The sequence below is a fragment of the Lactuca saligna genome, chromosome 3 (assembly GCF_052625555.1).
Source record: "Lactuca saligna cultivar CGN05327 chromosome 3, ASM5262555v1, whole genome shotgun sequence".
Taxonomy (NCBI): domain Eukaryota; kingdom Viridiplantae; phylum Streptophyta; class Magnoliopsida; order Asterales; family Asteraceae; genus Lactuca; species Lactuca saligna.
Window position 1 is genome coordinate 118962371 of NC_136419.1, and position 26128 is coordinate 118988498.

The following is a 26128-nucleotide window of genomic DNA, read 5'->3' on the forward strand; positions in this document are numbered from 1 at the left end:
TTTTGTCAGCAACAAGTACCCTAATAGAGTGTGTAAGCTTGAGAAGTCCATTTATGGATTAAAGCAAGCACCTCGCAGATGGAATCTTTGCTTTGATGAAAAGGTCAAGGAATTTGGCTTTTCTAGGAGTGAAGATGAATCTTGTGTATATGTCAAGGCTAGTGGGAGTATAGTTAGCTTTTTGGTATTGTATGTGGATGACATACTACTCATAGGAAACGACATTCCAACCCTGCAAGAAGTAAAGTCCTGGCTTGGAAAGTGTTTCGCTATGAAGGACCTTGGTGAAGCTGCCTATATTTTGGGGATAAGGATCTTGAGAGATCGGAGTAAAAGACTAATTGGACTTAATCAAAGTACCTACTTGGATAAGGTTCTGAAGAGATTCAGAATGCAAGACTCCAAGAAAGGAGAGTTGCCCATCCAGAGTAACGCCAAACTGAGTAAGACACAAAGCCCTAGCACTGAGGCTCAGATAGCAGAAATGAGTCAAGTACCTTATGCTTCGGCTGTAGGTTCGATCATGTATGCTATGACGTGTACTCGACCTAATATAGCCTTTGCCTTGAGCATGGTTAGCAGGTTTCAGGGGAACCCTGGCAAGGCACACTGGACTGCGGTAAAGAATATTCTCAAGTACCTACGAAGGACTAAGGACTGGGTCCTTACCCTCGGTGGGAGTGATGACTTGAGAGTTGTAGGGTATAGTGATGCTAGCTTCCAGACTGATAGGGATAACTTCCGCTCTCAATCGGGCTGGGTCTTTACCCTAAATGGAGGAGAAATTTCTTGGAAGAGTTCCAAGCAAGAGACAGTGGCAGATTCTACTTGTGAATCAGAGTATATTGCAGCTAGCGAAGCGGCAAAGGAGGCGTTATGGTTGAGGAACTTCATTGGAGACCTTGGAGTTGTACCAGCTATTAAAGAGCCAATGGAAATTTTCTGTGATAGTGAAAGTGCTGTTGCCTTAGCCAAGGAACCAAGGGATCACGGGAGATCCAGACACATCGACAGAAAATACCATTTCATCAGACATCGGATCGAAGAAGGACTCCTCGTGGCAAAGAGGGTATCATCAGATGAGAATCCGGCAGATCCCCTCACTAAGGGACTGACTCGGGTTAAGCATCTCCAGCATGCTCGGAGCATAGGGCTGAAGGATGATATTAGATTTAGTAGTTAGATAACCTTGAAATTTGTAAAGTGTAATTGACATTTGATGATGAATAAAAGTGTTTTATTTATGAGTAAAGTGTTACTATCTCTTGTCGATCGTTTACTATATTTCTTTTGCATGTTTTAACTTCCAGAATAATTTTGTTTGGTATAACATATTATTCAAACCTCCACAGTCGGTCAAATGTCGGAAGTAGGTATGAATCAAGACTGTCATGTTTGGTTGTAGAGGTCTGGGACAAGGCTACAACAATCATGAGTGCTCATAAGTTCTGAGCATTGGACTCAACCCACGCTCACTGGAATCACTTCATGGAATTCTATCTCGAGTGATCGTGAGACGGTAATATCATATAAGTCTTTAAACCTAGAGATATGATTTGTTACTTACAAGTTGGTTATGCATTGATTGTACAAAAAACGCATTGGTAACTCGATGTTATAAAATCGCGCTCTTATGTGTAATTCAATGAGTAGTAGAACAAACATATGAGTCGAAGTTTATCTGTTCCTTCTTGGATTAGAAGCTGATATCTGGGCCCCTCGATGATTTTGTTTTGACCTATGTACCGGGCCCGGTCAGAACTAAATTGATGTGTTCAATGAAGTTCTTCGTCAAACAAATCGGAAATCGGGAAACAAACTGTTGGAAAATAAGAAAGACATTGTTCCATGTATTTGTCCGACTGGTATCTAGAACAGAGGATTATATGATCACTTATCTTAAATGGCGTACCATCATCTTCTCAGTTTCGAGAAACCTTGAAAAGAGCTACGATTACCGATCGGTTCCTGAAGTCATACTTGCAGTAATAGTTATTAGACTTATCCAAGTGGGAGACTGTTGGATAAGGTGTCTAAGTCCATAACTATTTCTGGTATGTACTTGACCCGACCCGGCATGGTCCATTTGGGTTGCATGGCACCATGCAATTGGATAGACTAAATGAGAGAAATAACACTTGGAGATTATTAATATATTATAAGTTCTAATATATTAATAATATTATTTGATTAGTTTGATCAAGAATTAATTTAGAATTAATTAAGTGATCAAAAGACAACTAATTAAATATATGGGTTGATTATGTAAATCATCCATATCTTGTATAGTGGGCTAAAAGGCTCCATGGACTATCAAGTTGGGTTCCACCCATAGGATGCTCCATGGATGCTCCATGGGAGTTACAAACCCATGGGTCATGGAAATGAAGAGTCATGACACATTAGGGTTTAACCCTAGATGTGTCAACACTATATAAGTAACATGTTCTCCACCCAAAATTGGCTACACTAAGAAACAAGAGGGCTTGGCCGATTTTGAGAAGTGTGTGTTCTCTCATAAGTTCTTCCAAGAGCATTTGGTGTTGTATGAAGCATTTGAGGCATCACACTTGGGGTGCTAGGCTCACAAGGTTTCAAGGAACACAAACAACAACAAGGTAAGTTATTCTATCTATACTTTATGTTAAAATTGTTCCCCATGTATGCTAGATAGGAATATAACCTTGGAATTCAACTTTGCATGACAATTAGACAAACATAGATCCAAGGTTATTAGGGTTGCATGTACACTTAGGAAGTGTTAGAATGCTCAAAACCCATCAGTCATGTCTAGAGGACAATACTTCTCTAGCAAACGAGTTTTAAACATTTACCAGGCTAAATTTCCTCTGGTCAAACCCGTTGAGAGCTTCATATGTTTCTTCCCACCATACCAAGGCTTCTCCGATGAGCATTGCAGAAGAATAATTAGCCTTATCTTCATTATCCACATGAGAAATGCAAAACACTTTCTCTAAGTTCTAGATCCAAGTAAGAACAATAATGGGATTGAGAACGTCGTAAAACTCTGTAGCACCGCTACTCTTGAAATCTTTGAACGAGGGACGCTTCACCTCTCCTTTTGATGATTCTCCAGTGGCTTTCTCTTTTCCCTTATCACCATTCTTTTTGTGTTCCTCGAGAGTCTGTCGAATAACACCGGTAAGTTTACCCAAGAGTCGCTCCTCACGAGGAGATAATGGAGTATTCACTTCCTCGGGTTGAGGACCTCCACCAACCTCAGGGGTATGGCTACTAACCTGTTCAGCCATTGCTCTGCAATACGGGGTAACATCGTATTTTAGAGTATTAGGGTTTATTATTACCTAAAACTTTTACTTATATATATTTCCTATGGTTTGTATCCCTATACATACAATGATTAAGTTCATATATTGAACTTCCAATAGTTTAAGTCTAAATACCAATCCGTGGAATTTAGTTCACTAAAACTACTGCTCTGATACCATGGTTGAAAGACCCTAACTTTCGTATTTATGAAAGACCCAAACTTTCATACTTAACAATATAGTTACCCCAAAACATGCTACTTGCATATTCATAAAAACAATATTTTACATTGATAAAGAGGTTACAAACAACTGGATACAAACCAACTATTTTAAAGTGTTATATATTACATAACTTCCCAGGATTCTATAGTTTTATACATATGGGAGTGCAAAATACAATAGTTTCAAACTATTCATAAGCTTCTATCGATACAATAGTTTCAAACTATTCAAAAATCTTCTTCCAGTATATAACTACACTGAATGCTTATCTCGTGCAATTTGTTAAACATTGAGAGGGTAAGCGGTGACGCTTAGTGAGTTCAATAATAGATACAATATATCGTTATGCCATATATATATATATATATATATATATATATATATATATATATATATATATATACTTTAATATGGCAGAAGCAAAGAGAAACAAGGAACAACAAGGGCATATGTGAATCATGTGACAAACATTCCATATCAATCATTGATTGGATTTAAAGATATATAATCAATGAGACATAACAATTTCCATGCTTGATATACATCAATAAAGCATTGGCCCAAACAGCACAGAAGACATACAACTTCGGATTAACATTTTGGTAGATTTCAGGCTTATAGCCCTGTCTAACCTTCTGCCAATACCATAGAATAGAAATCATTCTCTTACGGAGACATGTTCTACATGGCCAGAGGCTACATACCAGTACCAACGTGAATCTAAGTCCTTTCATTGATCACATGGTCAAAGGTATTTCATTGCTATTAAAAATAGCGAATAAAAATAACCCAGGAAAATGACCCGGAATAATAACACTGAAAATCACATAGCACATATAACACATAACATACAATTGTTCATATATATTAAACTAATCGTGAAATAACTGGGGGCTAAAATATTAATTTGGGTAGTACTTCGGCCCTAAATATGACTTTCATCGTTGAAAACAAGGAGTTTTCTTGAAAACCGGGCTCTGCGAAGGTAGACCTTCAAAACTGAAAAGATAAATTTTTCGGGCTTCTCGGGCACTTCGTGGTGTATTCTGGGGGTTTTAATCGATATCGGGGCTTCGGGGAATGTGAAGATGAAGAAACTATGGAAAAGGGGTAAAAGATGGCAGTTTTCCAAAATTACTCGAGAAGGCTCGCAAGCACTCTATTTATAGGGAAGATCCGAGGTTGGCCGAGAGGAGGAGTCAGCAGCGAAGCAGCTCGGTGGCAGCGAGGGAGAGACACACGCGAAGGGGGAAGGGCGAATCAGCAGCGAAGTACACGCGGCAACAGCGGAAGCGAAGCAGGTGGCGCGCATGCAAGGGGCCGGGTGCGAGGCTCCGAAGTGCGAAAGGGGGCGAGGCGCGTCGGACACGCATTGGGCTGAAGATTTGGGCAAAGTGGACTGTGACGCGTGTCGGACACGAGGCGTGATCTCGCGAGTTGACGTGGCTGGCACTATTCATGCGAATTTTCTCGAAAATTGAACCAAATCTTCCAAAATTCATAACTTTCGATACGGGCTCCATTTTTTATGTTCGTTATATGCACGCGTAGCTAAAGTTATGCTATACAACTTTTGTTTTGACTTCGTCTGCTAATTTTGATTTTAATTTTAATATTATTATTTTTAACAGACCGGGACAGAAAAATCCGTTAAAAATTCATAACTTCTTCATCCGTCGTCCGTTTTCGTCAGACTTTTTACCGTTGTACTACTAACGAAGAGACCTTCAATTCTCGTTTAGGTTGTGTCGGCTAAAAATCACTCGATCTAATATTCAAGTTTTTAGTTGTCTACTGCTAAGCTGAAACTTCGAAAAATCATAACTTCCTCATACGAAGTCAGATTTTGGAGTTCTTTTGATCGAACTTTTTGGTTTAACGAATACTACGACTTTCATTTAGATTACTAAGGCTAAAAAGTAGTTTATCAAAAACTCACTTTTTACGTTATTCGGCATCGTGCTGGTTTTGTAGTGGATCTTCGATTGGTCATAACTTCTTCGTTATAACTCGGATTTCGATGAGGTTTTCGCCTACGTGTTTCTAACGAGATTATCTACACTTTTCAATAATAAAATTTTACTTATTTCAACTTTTATATTTTCTCTATATTTTACTATTTGGCTTTTAATTGGAATCTCATAAGACTTCCAATATTTTATGAGTGATTCTTAACATAGTTTTACTTCATTTCTAGTAAAAACTATCTTTTAGAACTCAACATTCAAATTCACATAATATTTTATAATATTATTTACTTAAAACACGATTTCAAAACGTGTATGTTACATTTAACAAAAATAATATTAATTCAAATTGATAATTATACAGCTTCCTATTTATCTACAATGAATATTCCAGATGTCGTGGAATACACTAAAATCATCAAACCTTTTCAAGGAAGGTTTTGGAACATCTCTTTTTTAATTATTGAACAATTACACTTTAAACCTTACACTTTTAATTAATCCAATTAATCCTAAAATCAATTCTAATTAATTCTTAATTAAATATTGCTATTTCTAGTGAATATATTATTTTATAAGATATTAACAAATTCATTTATTTCTATTTACTAATAATATAATAAATAAATAAATCGTTATATCTCTCTAAAAGTCATCCCATTCAATTAATAGGTTTGAGGCCAACCCAAAAACATTTTTCTAATAATTCAAGATGAGACCAATTTAGTTATTAGCTTAGAAACCTAATCCAACAACTATCTATGCTTACCCAGATCCTTAGAATCCTCGTGACTCCCCTCAATTCGAGTATGGATCATCTGCTTCTAGTAGTACATGCCCAATACTACCTCCACACCTTTCGATACTCTCCTCAAGAATCATCTCGAGTCCTCTAAGTCACCTACTCATAATAATATTTCCAATGCCCATTAGACAATGCAGTTCCCACACTAAGGCACCTCCTAGGCTCTTCTAAGATCTCCACCTCAACCTAGCATCAGTTGTAGAAAAACCCATACTAATGTAAACTAACTACTTCATGAATACAACTACATGTAACAAAACATCAATAATCTTTTGACTAAAAGACCCAAACCTACAACGGTTAGACTCAAACAAGAACTACGCCAATAGGGCCGAATCCATCATTCTAAATTATTTAACCTTTGTAGCATCTGACTTAACATATTCATTTAATAGTTAATTCACATCAATGTGAGTCACACAAATCCCAAAGCAATCAACATTCGAGCAGTGAAACCGAATGTCATTAAGACTTCATGAAAAATTAGGCAGATCGATACATACATATTGCAAACCATTGTGCCCAAGCATTAAGGATACATGTACATCCTGCATCTACTCTCTTAAGAGTGACTAATCGTTCCTCATGTTGGCCTACTATAAACTGAAATCACTCATGTAACTTCCACCAACCCTACAGTCACTCGGGCATGCTAATCATACATAACGCTAGATCCTATAGACTGTCGAATACCTGATTCTGTACTAAGCCCTTTATCAGACAAGAATAGGAAATATGGAAAAATCAAACATTCTCAGGATATAAAATCTTAGGTATGTACAACTTTGATATACACACTAAGCAACTATAGTAATGATGTCAATTTCATCTAGCATACAAGAAATTCTCGTAGTCTATTAGGCATCATACATCAGGCAGTTCTAGCATGAAATTCATGAAGACCCCTAGCCTACTACTAACATGTAGCTATACCATAATCATCATATGAAAATAATAGTGTGAGTATCTTGGAGTACACTTTCTTGCTCCGTCTGATCGTACACATATTATCCTTTTTTGGTTACATTTAAAAAGAATTTGGAAAATAGTTCTAAAAACAATTTTGAGAACTTTTACAGATCCTTTGCTTGAGACTGGATTCATACGAATGCTCATCAAATTCAATCAAACCAGAACTCTGATACCAACTTGTAACAACCTAAAATCACGGTAAAATATTTCATTTTTAAATTAAGAGAAATCATCATTTCCAAACAAAACTCATATGAAAACCAAGTATCAACTACAAATATCCCAAGATCATTGTATCACAAAATTTTCATGAAACATGTGGTTGAATGATACGTACGATCACACTTTTGCTTTTCCCCAATCATTTGAAGTACCTTAAACCATAACAATCAAACTATAAGCACGACGCTTAGTGAGTTCCCCCAAAGTACCACCACACAAACATATAACATATACAATCATACATGTTGGTTCCAAGAACTCATCGTACTAGAATAACCTCGGGTCCACAACCTCCCTATTAAATTACCCCGGTCCACAACCTTCCAGTTACATTGCCCTGGCCCACAACCTCCCAGGCGGATTGCCATACATACTACATACTGGGTCCACAAGCTCTTGGTTAAATTACCCCTGGCCCATTACCTTCCGGTTGGATTGCCCTAACCCACAACCTTCTATTTGGATTGCCTCAGGTGTGTTGACTGGCACCACAAAGCAGTACAGCTCAAGCTAGATACCCTATGTCAAAATAAGCATCAGTTAAACATAATATCAGTCAGTAGACAAACATGCATATCTACATATCACTACCGCATAGCAACATCCTATATACTAGGATACATAACTAATAGATCACTACATCATAACAACATCCTGTATGCCAGGATACATAACCTAGTGGGCCGATATTGGTGCCTTTAACCCACAAGTACAGTGAGGAAAACTCACATGAATAGTAGAACTCTAAAACACAGCGATACGATCCATTTTTATGCATTCCTCGCACCTGCAAACCCACTAACACCAAAACCAGATAAAATCTCAATCAATAGTCCAAAATCCTCAAGTTTGACCCAAATTCAAACATGTTCAAAAGTCAATGGTCAATGGAAGTCAACACAAATAAATGTCCAAGCAGCTAAGTACGCCCAACATATTCCACGTACTCCCCTTATATGTGATTCAGGGCCAATACTCATAGTGTACGCTCAGGTACGCCCAGTGTAAATACATCCAAGATAATTCATTCCCTTAGTGCTTAATCCCTTAAGATCTTTTGTCCAGAGCTTAGATCTAGACTCAAACCATCAACTTAATTCACAAATTTTCCACTTTTATGACTTTCCATTACCAAGGTCCAAAAGCTAAAACTCAAACTTATTTATCCATTAAGACATCTTAACTATTGCATGTATGGGATGGAAGGACCAAGATCAAATTTTGATGGTTCCTAATAGCTCCATAATGGATAAAGTTTCCAACTTTATCCATTTGAATGATCTAAGCAACCAATATCTAGTAGTTTATGTTTCAAAGGGACCAAAAGCACGTCTTTCTTTCATAATCCATTAATTCCAAGTTTCCAGCCTTTAGATCTAAATCAAAATGACATTTAGATGGATAAAGTTTTCAACTTTATCCATAACAAGGTCACAAACTTTCAAGATCTAAACTTAATGCACTAAAGTAATCAAAAGCTCATAACATCCAAAAATTTGCTAGATCTAACAAATTCATCATCAAGATTCAAGCTTTATACCTCTAGAAAAAAGATCAAGGAGAACAAGGGAATGATCTATAAGTTCCAATGCAACCAATACTTCTCCTATGAGCTCCTTCTTCTCTAAGATGCACCAAGAACACTCCAAAGCACTTAAAAAACTCAAGGATCTCACAAATGGGGCTAGGGGTTTCAATATTATGGTTAGAGACGATGGAGGCTGAAAGAAACAACGTTTTGGGGAAGTTAAGGACCTTAAATAGGACTTAAAACCCCGAAATTAGCATTTGGGTTCCGATTACATAAGCCCAACATACCAGTTTCTTTCTCCAAGATCGTCCCTTGCCTAGTATGCCCGGCATACACGATGTAAGCCCAACATAATTGTCTTACCCCAAAACCTTTCTAACTTCAAAAGGTTATAAATTCTTCGTTTCAACTCCATTTTCGACAATCTTTATATCTACAAAAATGTATCGAAGATCCCTACAATGTTATCTAGATATATTGGACTAAAAAATTCCTGAAAAAAAAAGCCATTTTCATGCAAGAAGTCTGAAACATCGATTTTCCCGTTTTACCCTTTGATTCCAACACAAACCAATGGCTTGGATCACCAAACCAATATTTTCAACATCCAGTAGGGTTTAAGCTTTATTTCCTTGAAGCCTAAGTCCGTTACTTGATCCATTTATTGTCCATAATCCTAAAATATGAAACTTCTCGAAGCAAGATGTTACCACGGGTCTGATAGGACATAATCTCATTAAAAGTATAATGATATAAATTACTAGAATCTTCTTTAAAAATATTCCTACTCTATTTACTTTAGAAAAATTGTGAAATGTATGCTAATCCATGAAAACACATATCATTCTTTATAAATTGTTAGCGGAGCATGTGTAGTTAACCGACACACTAATTTAGGACTATAAAGTTGAATGATGGTACAAATTGTAAATTATCACTGTTGATGGTGCATGTGTGGTTTACTGACACATCAATTTGACATGATAAATGGCATCAAGGTCGTCAAGCGGGTTTGCATGGTTATTCACATCTTGTTTGTGATCCTCGATATGTCAGTCACAAATAGAAAAACATAATCTCAGATTAAACATGTCATTGAAAAGATTCAATGAATCTCAAAAGATCTAGGAATTTCATATTAGATTAAAGTTGGAAAATATTTTTAGATACCTTTATGAATTCGAAATCATCCAATGGCTTCCATCTTCTCAAAAAAACTTTACTTAAAGTCGATGAGTCAACTGTTGCTCCAAAGGAGCTTGCCACCTAATAGAAACACTCTGACAATGCAATAAAGGTTACTTACATAATGGTCGCAACCATGGTACCTGATTTGAAAAAGTTATATGAGGACTATTGGCCATACGAGATGTGCTTGGATCATGCTGAAAAGTTTCACAAGAAAGCATGTCAAGAGAGTTTTGAGGTCGTAAAGGCATTAATGACATGAAAGTTGAAGGATGGAGAGTTTATCTGCAACCATTTAGAGAATGCAGAGATACATGAAGCTGTTGGAAAAGCTCAATGTGTATTTTGACCAAGAGTTGGCCATTGAAATGGTCCTTAACTCCTTACCTCCCAGTTATGATTAGTTTATTCGAACTTATCATTCGAACAACATAGAGACCACATTGACCCAACTCCACAACCCATTGCAGACAGCTGAATCAATAATGAAGAAAAATCAGGTACCTTCTGAGACAAGTGCTCCTATCCTATGTGGAAAGAAGAGGAATGCTTTTTCTCTATTGAATTGGAAGGAAAATGTCCATGCTGGAGTATCTGGCAGTGGGTCGAAGTCAAAGCCTAATTATGATATTCCTGCTGCTAGTGACCCGAAAGAGGCCACTTGCTACTACTGTAACGAAAAGGATAATTGGAAACGAAGCTGCCTGAAATACTTCTAGGATTGGAAGGAAGTGAAGGTCAAGCCATTTCAACATGTATGTACACTATTCAAGTCAATAACTAAAAACTTACTCGTTCTTGGGTCCTTGACACAGGATGTGGTTTCCATATTTGTTCTTAGGTCTAGTGATCAGTGGTGATGTTAGGATAGATTTGTTAGATTGATGTTATTTGTTAAAAATAACACCAGACATTATTTCTTTTCGTGCATTTTTTAGACAAGGTGTTTGATATTCATTTCATCATATGAATGGTTTAACTTTAGCTTATAAAATGGTGTTTTTATGTAAAAAAATTTACCTTGTAATGGTGTGTATGAAACGATGATTTGTGTTAATAACATAGGCTATAGTGTATTTCATATTGATTCGGCTAATAGTGTAGACAAGGCATGCTTGTGGCATTGTCGTTTTGGGCACAATTACAAGACATGCATCACCCAACTCCAAAATAAATGAGTGTTAGAATCATTTGACTTATGGTCAGATGATGAATATGAATCTTGTCTTTGGGCAAGATAACAAAATCACCTTTCATTGGAACATGTGAAAGAGGTGAATGATTGTTGGACCTTAACGATACAAATATGTGTGGGAACGAGGTTACGGATGATTATAGTAGATATGGGTATATCTACTTGATCAAACATAAATCGGAAACTTTTGAAAAGTTCAAAGAGTTTAAGAATGAGTTTGAGAATCAATTGCATAGGAAGATAAAGATGTTTTGATCTAACAGAGATGGAGAGTATCTTAGTATTAAATTGCACAACTATATTAAGGAATATGGAATTGTTTCATAATTGAATCCTCCCAAAACACCATAACTTACTAGTGTGGCTAATAGGCATAATTGAACCTTACTTGATATGGTTCATTCCATGATGAGTTGAGTTTCTCTTCAAGTATCTTTCTTGGGGTATTCCTTATAGACAACCTCACATATGCTAAATCATCTTCCCACTATGAAGGTTACCAAAACACATCATAATATGTGGATAGGGAAAGTACCATCGCTCACACATATAAAGGTTTCGCATTGTAAAGCTCTCGTGATACGAGAAACTCCTGAAAAACTTGAACCCAAAGCCGAGAAGTTTATTTTCATTGGCTACCCACAAAAATCCATTGTATACTTTTTCTATTAACCTAGTGAGAATGTGGTCTTTACAGCTCGAAGGGGAGTATTTCGCGAGAGAGAACTCATATTTAAAGAGGACAGTGGATGTGCAATTCGCCTTGAAGAGATATAGGAGTTAATAAATGAAGGAAACTTAGATGACACTTGATCACAACCAAAGGCTGAGACTCTTGTTCAGCCCTTTGACAATTCTTTACCCCTTTGTCGATCCAATAAGGTTAGCATGCCACCATCGTTCTATTGTTTCTATATTATATCAGATGGTGACATATTTATTAGTGATAACTACAAGGAAGCGATGGCAGTCCCTAAGGCTGCTAAGTGGAGAGAGGTAATGGATATCGAGATCCAGTCTATGTATTATAACAAAGTTTGGAATTTAGTTGAGCATCTACTAGGTTGAAAGACAGTTGGGTGCAAATAGATCTTCAAGAAATATACCAAAAAGGATGGAAAAGGTGAACACATTCAAGGCACAACTGGTTGTAAATGGCTTCACTAAAATCCAAGGGATTGACTATGATGGGACCTTCTCACCAGTGGCTAAGATACAGTTTATTAGGATAATGTTTGCCATAGCAGCTTTTTCAAGTTTTTGAAATATGGTAAATGGATGTTAAAACCACTTTCATAAATGGGAAGTTTACTATATTTGTTTACATGAGTTAACCATAGGGTTTTGTAGTAACCAATTTTGACGATCGGTTTGTGCGGAATAAGAACATTTTGAGATTTAACGAACATAATAAGATGAAGAACATAAAAGATGAGTCTGATGATTTTACTAGAAAGAAAGAGATAAAATATTACAATGAAGTCCTCTCTGGATGAAGAGAGACCCCATCCTTTCTCTCTCTCTCTCTCTCTCTCTCTCTCTCTCTCTAGAAGACTACATTGTGTACTCTGTTACAATAATATATGACCATCTCTCTTTATTTATAGGTAGAGAGAAACCAAAAAATACATTAAAGGGAATAAAATAACCTAAGTACCAGTCATAATTTGTAGAGCATTTCCATGCTTCAACATTCTCGCCATAAATGTTCACAAATGATAATAGATACAAACACAATTATAAAAGGCTAAAATACATAGTAACCGACTGGCAAGTATGGTATTAATAATGAAACATAATGAGAACAAAATGTTGAAATGTATTTAAAACTCTAAATTATTTGTGATCGCTGATGTTGGCTATGAATCTCTAATCGATAAAGGTCTTCAGCTTCAAGGTCATCACTCTCAAGGTAGAAAAATAAGATACAATTCTTCATACTCGTCACAACCACAATGATCAAGTAGAAGATCCAATCAAAAAAATATTCCGACTTAAAGAATTATGAAACATCTCTAGTTCTCGAATCATAATACTAAAAAATTCTTCAAAAGAATAACCTGCTAAACATGTGAAGCATCCAAAAGTGAAGTCCTAATAATAAATAATGTAAGTCCGAAGACATGGTCTAGCAATGCCAAAATTTGATCGAAATATCAAAAATAAGTGCCACGTCACATCGCCAAAATAATATTAGTCTTCAAAATATCACAAATCCAAACTCGAAAAATCACAAGATCTGATCCGGATGCAAATACAAACGAGACCTTTTGTGGTAGAGTCTTAATAATAAATAATCAGGATCTGGGAAACATCTAGTATTGCCAAAATTTTGATCTGTGAAGACCAAAAATCATTACCATATCGCATCACTAAATAAATCATTGTCTTCAGAGGACTCGAAAACCCAAGCTCAAACAATCATAAAAACATATCTGGATGATAACATAATGTTCTCTCCCTATTTTTGATAACTGATGACCGGACATCATAAATAAATAACTCATCAGGAAGGAGAGTGTCGGATACCAAGAGATGCACATGCTCTTCCAAGATGTATGAAGGGGCTCGATAAAACACGAGAATGAGAGTAAAATAAATACTCTCCGGTCATAAGTACCAGCTGATTTTGTCGTTGAAAACTGCTTGAACAAATACCAAAGTAACAAATAAGAACTCTGCATGAAAAGTCTCTACTGTGATGATAAATACTAATGTACCTAAACAAAAATGCCGAAACTCCTGAAATGGTCTTCAATAAATAAAGTCCACATGCTCAAGATACATGGTTCGTCAACTGAAGATCAAGAGCAATAAGTCATAAAAATCTCATAGAGCGAAGGTTGCGAAACAATTTTTTTGATAAGATGCAACTGCGGTACAATCCCCACGAAGAAAAATATGATGTCCGACTGTGGTATGGAGTAATCCTCATGGAAAGAATAATAAAAATTTTCCAATATAATAAGCAAGAAGTAATCCATTTGAGGATCATAGTTTAGGTTGTGGCAAAAATCAATATGAAATTTTTTTTAAAAAAATAAAATAAAGAAATAAATTGGGTAAATAAAAAAAAGACTAAGGTATTTGTTGGGTTTCAGCAAAAAAATTGGCTAATATAAAATTGGCTGAAAGAATTGGTAAAAAATAATTATTGTTAATTAAAAAAAATATGCCTGCGAGGGGCTAATTTTTGTTTGGGGGGGGGGGGGGGTGTTAGATGAGAGGGGGGAATAAGGAGGACAAAGGCATAGAGGGGGGTCCATGTGATGACAAAAATAGTCTCCGGGTATGTCTTCTCATTAAGGCATTGAGGTTTTCGGGTCCTCTTAGCTGAAGATGGTTACTTTCTTGTTTCAACAATTTCCCCCAAAGTGCCCTCTCAGCTAAGTTCTTCATTAATTCATCTTAAGAAACTTGATGATAATCCACCAAAATTTCCTGATTTCGAAAATCCATTTGATCCTCCTTGAAATTTCAAACTTTACCTCTTTAGTGGTGTGTTTGGACCTTTGCCCCGAGTTCAAGGCGATCTCCAGTTGCTTCTTGGTTAACCGATGGATTGTTGTGATAGGAATGAAGAATTTCAAACTTGTTTGAGACTTCTTGTATACTATCTCGAGCTCTAGAAAGCTAGTTGCACCAAGGTTCATCTCCAGAAATCCCTTAGTGATAGTTGGAATATGCTCTAAAGAAGGAAAATCAAACTTTTGTGCAAGAATGGGATGAATCTTTGCATCTATCTTTCCAAAATCTCACACAAGGTCCTTCAGAAATTCACATGCCCTTTAAAAAGATAATTTCATATTGCGATACTTTTCTACCTTTAGTTAGAACATCTGAGCAATCAGAAAAATTTATTAAGGATTCATACAACTAAAGTCTGTTTGTGATCTAACATAATCACATCCTCTCCGGGATAGAGCATATTAAAAGAATTCGCTATTCATAAACTTCCTAGCCTTGTAATTCTTAACTCCTTCTGGTTTGTCGTTGGACCATGTCTTTAAATTTCCCACTGTGTTTGGCATGTAAAATATTCAATCGATCAAACTCCATGGGAATCCTTCTGCCTTCGGGTATGGTGAGCTCAAAATATTGAAATACTAGAAAGTATTTTAAGTTTGGAAAGATTAGAATATCCCAATAGCCATTGGGTGGAGGTTCTGCATATGTAACGACTGGAATCTAGTCAGAGTCCAAGATTCTTCGGGTAGGGTTTAGCCATGAATTAGTTAGGGTTTCATCGAATATGGTATCAAATCCTTGTGCTTTCCAGATCATGTCTATGAATTTCACGACACTCCAATCTTGTTTCTTTTGAGTTGTTGTGGAGTCGTCTGAGTGATCTGATGACATACCATTCTATAGATTCTGCAGGTGAGGAGGAGTTTTTTTTCAAGGGGAGGAATGATAAGTTGTAACAACGTGAATTTTCAAAACAATTTTTCATTTTTCAAATAACATAAATCTTATTCGATATTCTCAAATCTCAAACTTAACAAATTCCATCATGATAAAACATATCCCAAGATCATAAAATAAATCTTCTGCCAGTGTGTACGGATCATGTTGCCGCCTTCCCGTGATCATCGTTAATACCTAAAACACATAACACTGTAAGCATAAATGCTTAGTGAGTTCCCCAAAATACCACATACAACACATACACAACTCAAGGCCAAAACTTTATGGGATCTTCCAATCCATGTGTCTCAGGGGACTTCCGTCCAAACTCTGGTAGAACTTCCGGCCCTTCCCGTATGTCCTTCCAGTCCTCATAATCTTGACCTTCCGGTCCATACATTATTAACCTTCCGGTCCATATCATGGTACTCATAACATAGCATAATACATACATATCACATAGCAGCACAAACCAGATACTCCGCATACATATAAGACCTTCTGGTCACACATAGTCACCAATCCAGGCAAAGTATAGTGAGAAGACTCACCTCTCATGATGTCTAGTAAACCTTCTGGCTTGATAACCAGGATCAAGCGTCTGCCTAACACATAAAGCAAACATCTCTAATTAATATTGTCTCTTGACCTCATCTCTATAGATTAGGTAGAAGACCATTGTACCCTTCCCTGACCTCTCTTGAATTAGTACGACTAAAACTCTAAAGTCAACTGATGTGAACTCTAGTCAACGGTCAAACATTGACCAGACTCGTCGAGTGCACTCAGGTGACTCGGTGAGTCCATTCTTGTCCTCTGAATCCTCCTAAGGTCTCACCCGACTCGTCGAGTTAACCTTTCACTCAACGGGTTACCACTGGTCACGAATCGCGGGGCAACCCGACTCAACTCGTCAAGTCCTCTTATGGACTCGGCGAGTTTCCTCCATGGCCACACTCAAATAACTTTCTGAGGTCAGATATGTTTCCCCAACATATAGATCTGTCCTTCTAGCACCCAATATCACGCAAAGGTCGAGACTTTATACACATGCAACACACATAAAGCTCTATATTGTGAAATAGCTCTATAAATGGCAACCTAGAATCATAACTCCAATAGAACTGGATAAAGCTGGGAGATTGGAATCTCTGGACCTCTTAAGGTCCAGATCTAATACTTATTCCACATTGGGACCTCATATACATGATATACTATCCAAGAAAGGGTAAAGAAACCCTAGATTCAAGGATTCTTCATAAAACAGAAGAAAGGGTCGAATTACTACCTCATAATGGAGAACCCTACTTGAATGTCTCAGAATGACATCCTCCTTTGGTCCTTCTAGTTGAATCCATTATCTTCCTTTGCAAAATCACACCAAAATACTTGATTTCATCATAAGAACTCCCCTTGGCTCCAATAGCGGTTTAGGGTTTCTCACAGGAGATATGAGGCGCATCCAAGGTCATAAGTTTTGTTAATTAGGCTCCAACCCCAGAATTTAGGTTTTTCTCTACCCAACACCTACTCGATGAGTCCATACTTGGACTCGTCGAGTCCTCTCATTAAACACCTGCAACCAACTCAATGTGACTCGTGGAGTCAGACTCTCGACTCATCGAGTCCCTCTTAAATCCTCAAAATTTGAAACACAAACTAACATACCTGAAATCCCGAATGTTACAATTCTCCCCCACTTAATTTGATTTCATCGTCGAAATCGCTCCTCAAACCACATAGAAAGAAACCAAACATCCGAAAATCACCCCTGAAATAATCTCACACCAAAACGCCGTCTCCCTCTATGGATACCTGGACCCGACCAGGAACTCCTAAATTCAGAACAAACCAGCCCCTCTGCTGCTAAGATATCCCTCCTGACTTTCCAACTATAAACCCAACAATTGGACACCGATCACCCATCCCATACGTACCAAACAATCCCAAATATACTTCTATATTCGAAAGGGGCACATTACACCAAGACTCATCTCCTACCCCAAAATCAAACCCCACTGGTTCAAAGAAATTTCAACACCCCACCTTCAAATATAAGAAATAATCATGCTCCCACAAAATGTCCTAGTACATCTATAATCATAAACCCCCAACTTACTCTCAATGACCGCTTCTCCACCCTAGGTATTAGGTCATCTCTCAACCAGCCATTAACTTCCAAAGGTTACTCATAACATGTTCCCAGTGTCTCGCTGACTTCCTTCTCACATCGACTATCTTGGCCCAGTGACACACAAGTCACAAATTCTCTTTACCCCAAACGAATACAAGTCACCCTCGGCCTTAGCCGAATTAATACTCATTTTCCTCATGCACCTACTGATATTTCCCGTACTAATGAATTGACCCCACCAGGTCTAAGATATCGGGTGACAACAATACCCCTCAACCAATAATCCATCTTAGAACCCAAAATCTCCTCTTGCCTACCCAATGCACTACCAAAGCCAAGCTCAAACTCGAGAGTTTGGTCCGACCCAAAGTTGGAACCACTTGTCCCAATGAAATAATCATCTCATGACTCAACCTACAATCTGCGCTAATACCACTTTTACGATTCCCTCCTGTTGCGACAACCACCACTCAAATCAAAATATAACGATTCCCGGCAAATAAGGGGACCCCAGTGTCTTCCCTGGTTCGACCACCAGGCACCCCAAGACTTAACTATTAGGGTTACTCTAGCCCAAAACTCTTCGGCGTCGTGCTCAGATCAAAGAGTACTTCCTCATAACCACCTCTCGCTGACTAGAGAGTATTAGGGCTTCCCATAGCACCACGACATCCTCTGACTAGTGAGTACTACGGCTCCTCATATCATCACAACAACCTCTTACTAGTGAGTACTACGGCTTCCTGTGGCATCACAACAATCTTTGACTAGTTAATACTACGGCTTCCCGTATCATCACAACAACCTCTGACTAGTGTGTACTACGGCTTCCTGTAGCATCACAACAACCTTTGACTAGTGATTACTACGGCTCCCCGTAGCATCATAACCACCTCTGACTAGTGAGTACTACGGCTTCCCATAGCATCACAACAACCTCTGACTAGTGAGTACTACGACTCCCCGTAACATCACAACAACCTCTGACTAGTGAGTACTACAACTTCCCGTAGCATCACAACAACCTCTAACTAGTGAGTACTACAGCTTCCCGTAGCATCACAACAACCTCTCATTCTCACCTTACCGCTACCCTGCATCCACTAGCACATGCTTCGTGGACTAACATAGATAGGTGCCCACACTTATCCAAATTACGCATCATTATTCCTGACGACAACCGCCATAACCAAGACACCTCTTCCTGCTGCAATTCACATTCTTAAACAATTCCTCATTATGCCAATACCCAAGGACTCCAACCAGTACCACAGATACTCAATACGCCACTTGCAATCTGAACCCAAGACTCAACATTAATCCGAGCTTCAGGTCATCATACTCGGATACCTCAGTAATGACCATAGAACCTCACGATGTATTGCATCAACCTCTGATCTCCTTTTTTTCAGAATCATACATAGATACACCCACACATTTCCTTAGAATCTCACAACAAATCTTCATTTCACAACACGCCACTACAGGGTATCCCAACTCCCAACTGAAACATGAAGGAATTGCCAGTTACTTAGAACATATTGGCGATAATCCGAAACTTCCTTCTATAATGCTCAAAACTCATGCCATAATACTCATAACGATCCTGAACTTGTTGCTAAATCATTTCCTGCTCTTTCCGAACCATACAACCGCCCATACAATGAACCAGACTTCTCTCCGTTCCCGGACTAATCTTACGAACCAACCATTTGGAGTTCTCCATAATAATTTAGAAGAATTCCCAACTACCTCAAGGTCTCCGACCAACAGCTACTTGCCATGGGGACACTCATCCGTCCACAAACATGCCCTACATGCATTATCTCGCTCTACATCTCACCTCGACCACCAATACCCATGATCTCATGAATCTGCACCACAGATCTCTATATCCAGTTCTCTAACCGCTTTTGACCATATCCCAGATCACCTCAATAAAGTACCTGGTTCTCCCCCACTAAGGGTTCGAGCCAACACCAAATGGCGCACTAACAATCCATCTCATAGACTGTTTCCACCAGTAACATTGCACCTACTCCTGGAAGGTTCTACGCAACGCTCGATGATCTCCCCAATAGGGATAAAGCAACTCCAATACCACGAACCTTAGATGAAATTTTCAGAACTTTTCATCATGACTGCCTCTTAGTCATTCAGAATCTCATACTATTCCACTACCAGGAATCTCGATCGTCCAGTAAGAAACCTGGCCCTCAGTACAGAAATAATGAATCATCATACTCCTCATCCTCGTCTTCTCAACCAACGTTCCATCACGTGAATCATCACAAGAATAGGGACTCCATTCCCACACCCAATACCCATCATAAACAAAAGGGCCACCGTCCCGATACACTCTTCTTTGTTTATCCGATGCTACAACTTAACACATGCCCTACTATACTCAAATAGGGTACATCCTGGTCCTTGACCATCTCAGTCTCCACTGACAACCTGCTCATGTTATATCATTATCTCACGGCTGATATACCGCCTGATACTCTGATGGAAGATCACCATCAATGTCAACCCACAGGGTGCACTCCCAAGCTCTGAAACCGAAATCTCAACACTTCTTACGTCTCCCATAGGAAACTGAAATAGCACTACTCGGGTCACTAGAAAACGACATCTCTACTATTGACTGATTGCTCAACTCAGGCCACAATCCTTTATAAGCACCATCTCTATTCACCCTTGAGTCTTGCGACTGCATGTGTCATCTCACCAAAAATCCTTGAATTTATCTCAACCTCCCTCTCAAGGGATGCTTCTTTTGAAAATCATTCAACATGGCCCTCAGGCCTAATACCCTATCGCATACAATCTCCACCTAATCCACCATGACAGAATAATCCGGAAAAAGGTACAAGCATTATCTGGTACGAATCATGATACCCGAACCATGACACCACGTCTCAATCTGCCACCCACCATGGTACTCGAACCATGACATCACCTCTTGGTCTGCTACCAATCATGGTAATTAAAACATGACATCACTTTTCGGTCTGCTACTAATCATGGTAATCGAACCATGACATCACCTCTCCTGAGGTTCAGCCTCCTCCATGGCTTGAGTCTCCAGCTCAATCTCCCTCTTCCAAGCATTTTCCTGCAGCTCAGCAAATGTTCAGTACATCGAGTTCGCTACGAACTCCTGGATATCTCTCCTCAGAATGCTCAGATATCGACTCATGTATGCCTGCTCAGAAGACACATGCTCAGGGCAAAACTGTGCCTTCTCGTGAAACATTTGTGTAATCATAGTCACGAACTCCATCCCCAGCCTAAAGGATAAGGTCTCATGCACCAACCATTCCCTCTTCACTGGGGAATCTAATCGTCTCGAAACACGGTGATGAACTTCTTCCAGTTCACCGTTGTAATCTTTGCATGAGTGAAGTCTTCCGACACAAACTTCCACTAGTCTTTCACTGCCAAGAGAAGTTGGTTCAGCGCGAACCGTACCCTCAAAGGTTCTGGACAAGAACAGTGTAGAAACATCCCTCAACATCAGAGGCCCACCTCATCATTAGTCATCCTGTGAATCTCTTCATCGCTAACTCCGGTGCTCTCTGGTGTGATGTGTACCCACCATGATGTCTCTGAAATGCAACACAAAGATACCAGAGACTCGATCGAGTATACTCGCCCTCGATCACCTAATCCTACTTGTTCCTTGGTACCCTAAGGATTCTTACTTGGACTGCACATTGATCCGATGTTTTCAGTAATACGGGCCCTATACTACCATCCACACCGCCTCAGTACTCACCCCAAGTCCTCCTCCTAGGATCCCAGATCACAAGTACTCTACTTCTCGCTAAGCACCAGCTACCCTTCGGTAGGCCCCTCATAAGCTCCTCACTTCTACCTACTCACTCTCAAGCATCTCATAGAAGCAGTAATCTCCTAGGCTAAGGCATCACAGATCAGGCCACTCTAGTCCTAATATGAATACCTAGACTAATCTAGCATACATAGCATATCATATCATATCGCATAACACATAACGTAAGGGTATTTTGGGAAAATCACCGTTCGGGCGCTGACTGATCGTACACACTGCTTTTTTCCGCTTTCTCAAATTCTTTTACTTTTTAGAAAAATTGTTTCTTGTATAAAAACTTTCTCAAATCCTCAGTTTGAGTTCAGATACGTCCGAAGGTGCATCTTAATCCCTCAAACCAAGACTCTGACACCAACTTGTAACAACGTGAATTTTCAAAACAATTTTTCATTTTTCAAATAACATAAATCTTATTCGATATTCTCAAATCTCAAATTTAATAAATGCCATCATGATAAAACATATCCCAAGATCATAAAATAAATCTTCTGCCAATGTGTACGGATCATGTCGGCGCCTTCCCGCGATCATCGCTAGTACCTGAAACACATAACATATAACACTGTAAGCATAAATGCTTAGTGAGTTCCCCAAAATACCACATAAAACACAAACACCACTCATGGCCATAACTCTATGGGATCTTCCGATCCATGTCTCTCAAGGTACATCCGTCCCAACTATGGTAGACCTTCCGGCCCTACCCGTATGACCTTCCGGTCCTCATCATCTTGACCTTCCGGTCCATACATTGTTGACCTTCCAGTGCATATCATGGTACTCTTAACATAGCATAACACATATATATCACATAGCAACAAATACCACATACTCCGCATACATATAAGACCTTTCGGTCACACATAGTCACCACTCTAGGTAAAGTATAGTGAGAAGTCACCTCTCATGATCTCTAGTAAACCTTCTGGCTTGATAACCAGGATCGAGCCTCCGCCTAACATATAAAGCAAACATATCTAATTAATATTGTCTCTTAACCTCATCTTTATAGATCGGGTAGAAGACCATTGTACCCTTTCCTGACCTCTCTTGAATCAGTATGACTAAAACCCTAAACTCAACTGATGTCAACTCTAGTCAATGGTCAAACATTGACCATACTCGTTGAGTGCACTCAAGTGACTCGGTGAGTCCATTCTTGTCCTTTGAATCCTCCTAAGGTCTCACCCGACTCGTCGAGTTAACCTTTCACTTGACGGGTTACCACTGATCACGAATCGCAGGGCAACCCGACTCGACTCGTCAAGTCCTCTTATGGACTCGGCGAGTTTCCTCCATGTCCACACTCAAACGATCTTCTGAGGTCAAATATGTTTCCCCAACATATAGATCTGACCTTCTAACACCTAATAGTCACGTAAAGGTCCAGACTTTATACACATGCAACACACATAAAGCCCTATATTGTGAAATAGCTCTATAAATGGTAACCTAGATTTATAACTCCAATGGAACTGGATAAAGCTGGGAGATTATGACTGTCTAGACCTCTTAAGGTCCAGATCTAATAATCATTCCACATTGGGACCTCATATGCATCATATACTATCCAAGAAAGGGTAAAGAAACCCTAGATTCAAGGATTCTTCATTAAATAGGCTCCAACCCCGGAATTTAGGTTTTTCTCTGCTCAACACCTACTCGATGAGTCCATACTTGGACTCGTCGAGTCCTCTCATTAAACACCCGCAATCAACTTGACGTGACTCGGCGAGTCATACTTTCGACTCGTCGAGTCCCTCTTAAATCCTCAAAATTTAAAATACAAACTAACATACCCGAAATCCCGGATGTTACAGCAGTTGATTACCAAGGCAAGCCTTGAGGAGTTGGGTATTTGAGGTGCTCTAAGTAGGGTGGATCCTGAAGAGGAGTGATAGAATGACTTTCTGAATGACTTTTTGACTTGGTTGATTCAGAAGTCGTTTCGATTCTTATATCTTTGTTTTGATCACTTCCCCTTTTTAACAAAGTAGCCTTCACTTGCTACTCAAAGAAATGATTTAAATCATTGAGCTTCTAAAACGTTGTGTTGAACTTCTTTTCCATCTGGGCACACACCACCTTGTTTGTTGAAATCTCCGGGTTAATAAGGGTTTGATAAATTCCTTTAGTGAAACGAAGGATTTCATCAACACTTTATTTGGCAGTTAAAGATCACCTTAACCTTTTTATTGTTTCTTGAATTACCAAAAACCCAGATTCATACGCAGTGTGACTTTCTTTAATGAGCTGCTCTAATTTGCTTTCTTGAGATTGCAGGGTTTTTTGAAGTTCGTTCTTGAGCTCTTTCACCTTTTCGATAAGATCCTTTGCCTTGGAGATGAATTCCTTTTGATCCAGAGTACGTTGAGTATCAAGTTGTCTGATTCCCACCTCTATGCGTAGAAGTGTTCTCTATGTAGTAAGTTTTTCTCTAGTTTCCAGCACTTAAATTCGATCAAGTAGAGATTGTGGAGTGAGGGCTTTAGTAGGTTGCGGGGTTGCATAAGTGACTGCTGCCAAAATTTGATCAACCTTTTATTGAAGATCAAGGAGTTCCTTTTGGGACACCAGTAATGTCTTCTTCTTTTTCTATTTAGGATTAGAAGTTGAATGTTGAGACCTGAAGGGTTTTGAGCATTCTAACACTCCTATGGTGTACATGCAACCCTAGATGCTTTGGATCTATGTTTTCTCTATTATACATGCATACATTCAATATTCCAAAGCATCATCCTAACTAGCATACAATGAAGTATAAAGAACATGAAATACAAGGTAAATGACATGCCTTTTGTTGTAGTTGAATGCCTTGTACCTTTAAGAACTTAGTGCCCCGAGTGTTGCACCTCAAATGGAATTACAAAACACCTTTGGACCAAGGAGACTTTTGAGATAGTACCTTATTGTACCAAAATCGGCTAGCCCTCTAGTATTCCACTTTAGTGCCATTTTGGTAGCCATGATGCTTCTTATATAGTGTGACACAACTAGGGTTACATCATGCAAACCCTAATGTGCATGACTTTCCATATTCCTTAGGCTCCATGGGTTTTAACCCCCATGGAGTATCCATGGGTCACCACATGGGTTTAGCCCAACATAAGGAACTATGGTTCATAAGCCCACTTTATAAGAATGAATTATTTACACAATCAGTCCCCATATATTTAATTAGTCTCTTTTTATCACAAAATTAATTTCAAATTAATTCTTGATCAATACTAATTAAATAATATGATTTCATATTAATATATTATAACTTATAATATATTAATAAATCATAAATAACCTCTTCTCAAAAGTCTATCCTATCAAATTGTCCTGGAGATATGCAACCTAAATGGACCATGCTACTCTCGGGTTAAGTACATACCAATAATAGTTATAGGCTTAGACACCTAATCCAACAATCTCCTACTTGGATAAGTCTAATAACTATAATTACAAGCATGACTCCAACCCGACTAACAATCACAGCTCTTAAAGCCGTTATCGAACTCTGACCTAGTCAATGACGTGTCCATTAGATAAGGTATCATATATTCCTCCATTATAGATATCATATGGATTGAGACATGGATTATAATCATTCTCTCTGTCCATTTCTTGTTTCCCAATTTCCAATTTATGACAACCGACTAATTGAACAAATCAAATTAGTCCAGCCTTGGCCAAGCACTTAAGGGTGTCATCACTAAATCATCGAGGGGCCCACAGATATCGCTTTTATCCACATGGGGTAAGAGGAACGGATAAACTTTGACCCAAATGCTCACTTGTACTTACTCATCAAATTACACACAACGATATGTTTTATAACAACCAAGTTACTGGGGTGTTTACATATACCAATGTGCAACCGACTCGTAACTACAACTCACATGTCTCCATTTCAAGAATATAAGATATTATCCAATACTCGAATGTTATTCCAGGAGTACTCATGAACAATGCAGCCACATTGTCCCAGACAAACTACAAACCCATTCATGATAGCCTTGCATCAATACCTACTTCCAAAGTATGATCGACTGTGGATGGTTTGAATAAACTAGTTATTCTGGAAGTTAAAACATGCAAAGTGAAACACAAGAATAATACTAATCCTATATGGCCCAAAAACTTTTGAGTCATATTGATTACTCATTATTCATTATATAATGTTTCTAACAATCAACTTAATACTTGAATTAAAGCAATAGTTATGCCATGCTGCAAGCATGCACACTATGTTTGTTTGTGGTCCTTATTTTGTGAAATATATCAATTGAAAAACATTTCAATGATGCTCACTTCACAGTTCCAAATCCGTATTGCAAGTGTAAGAATT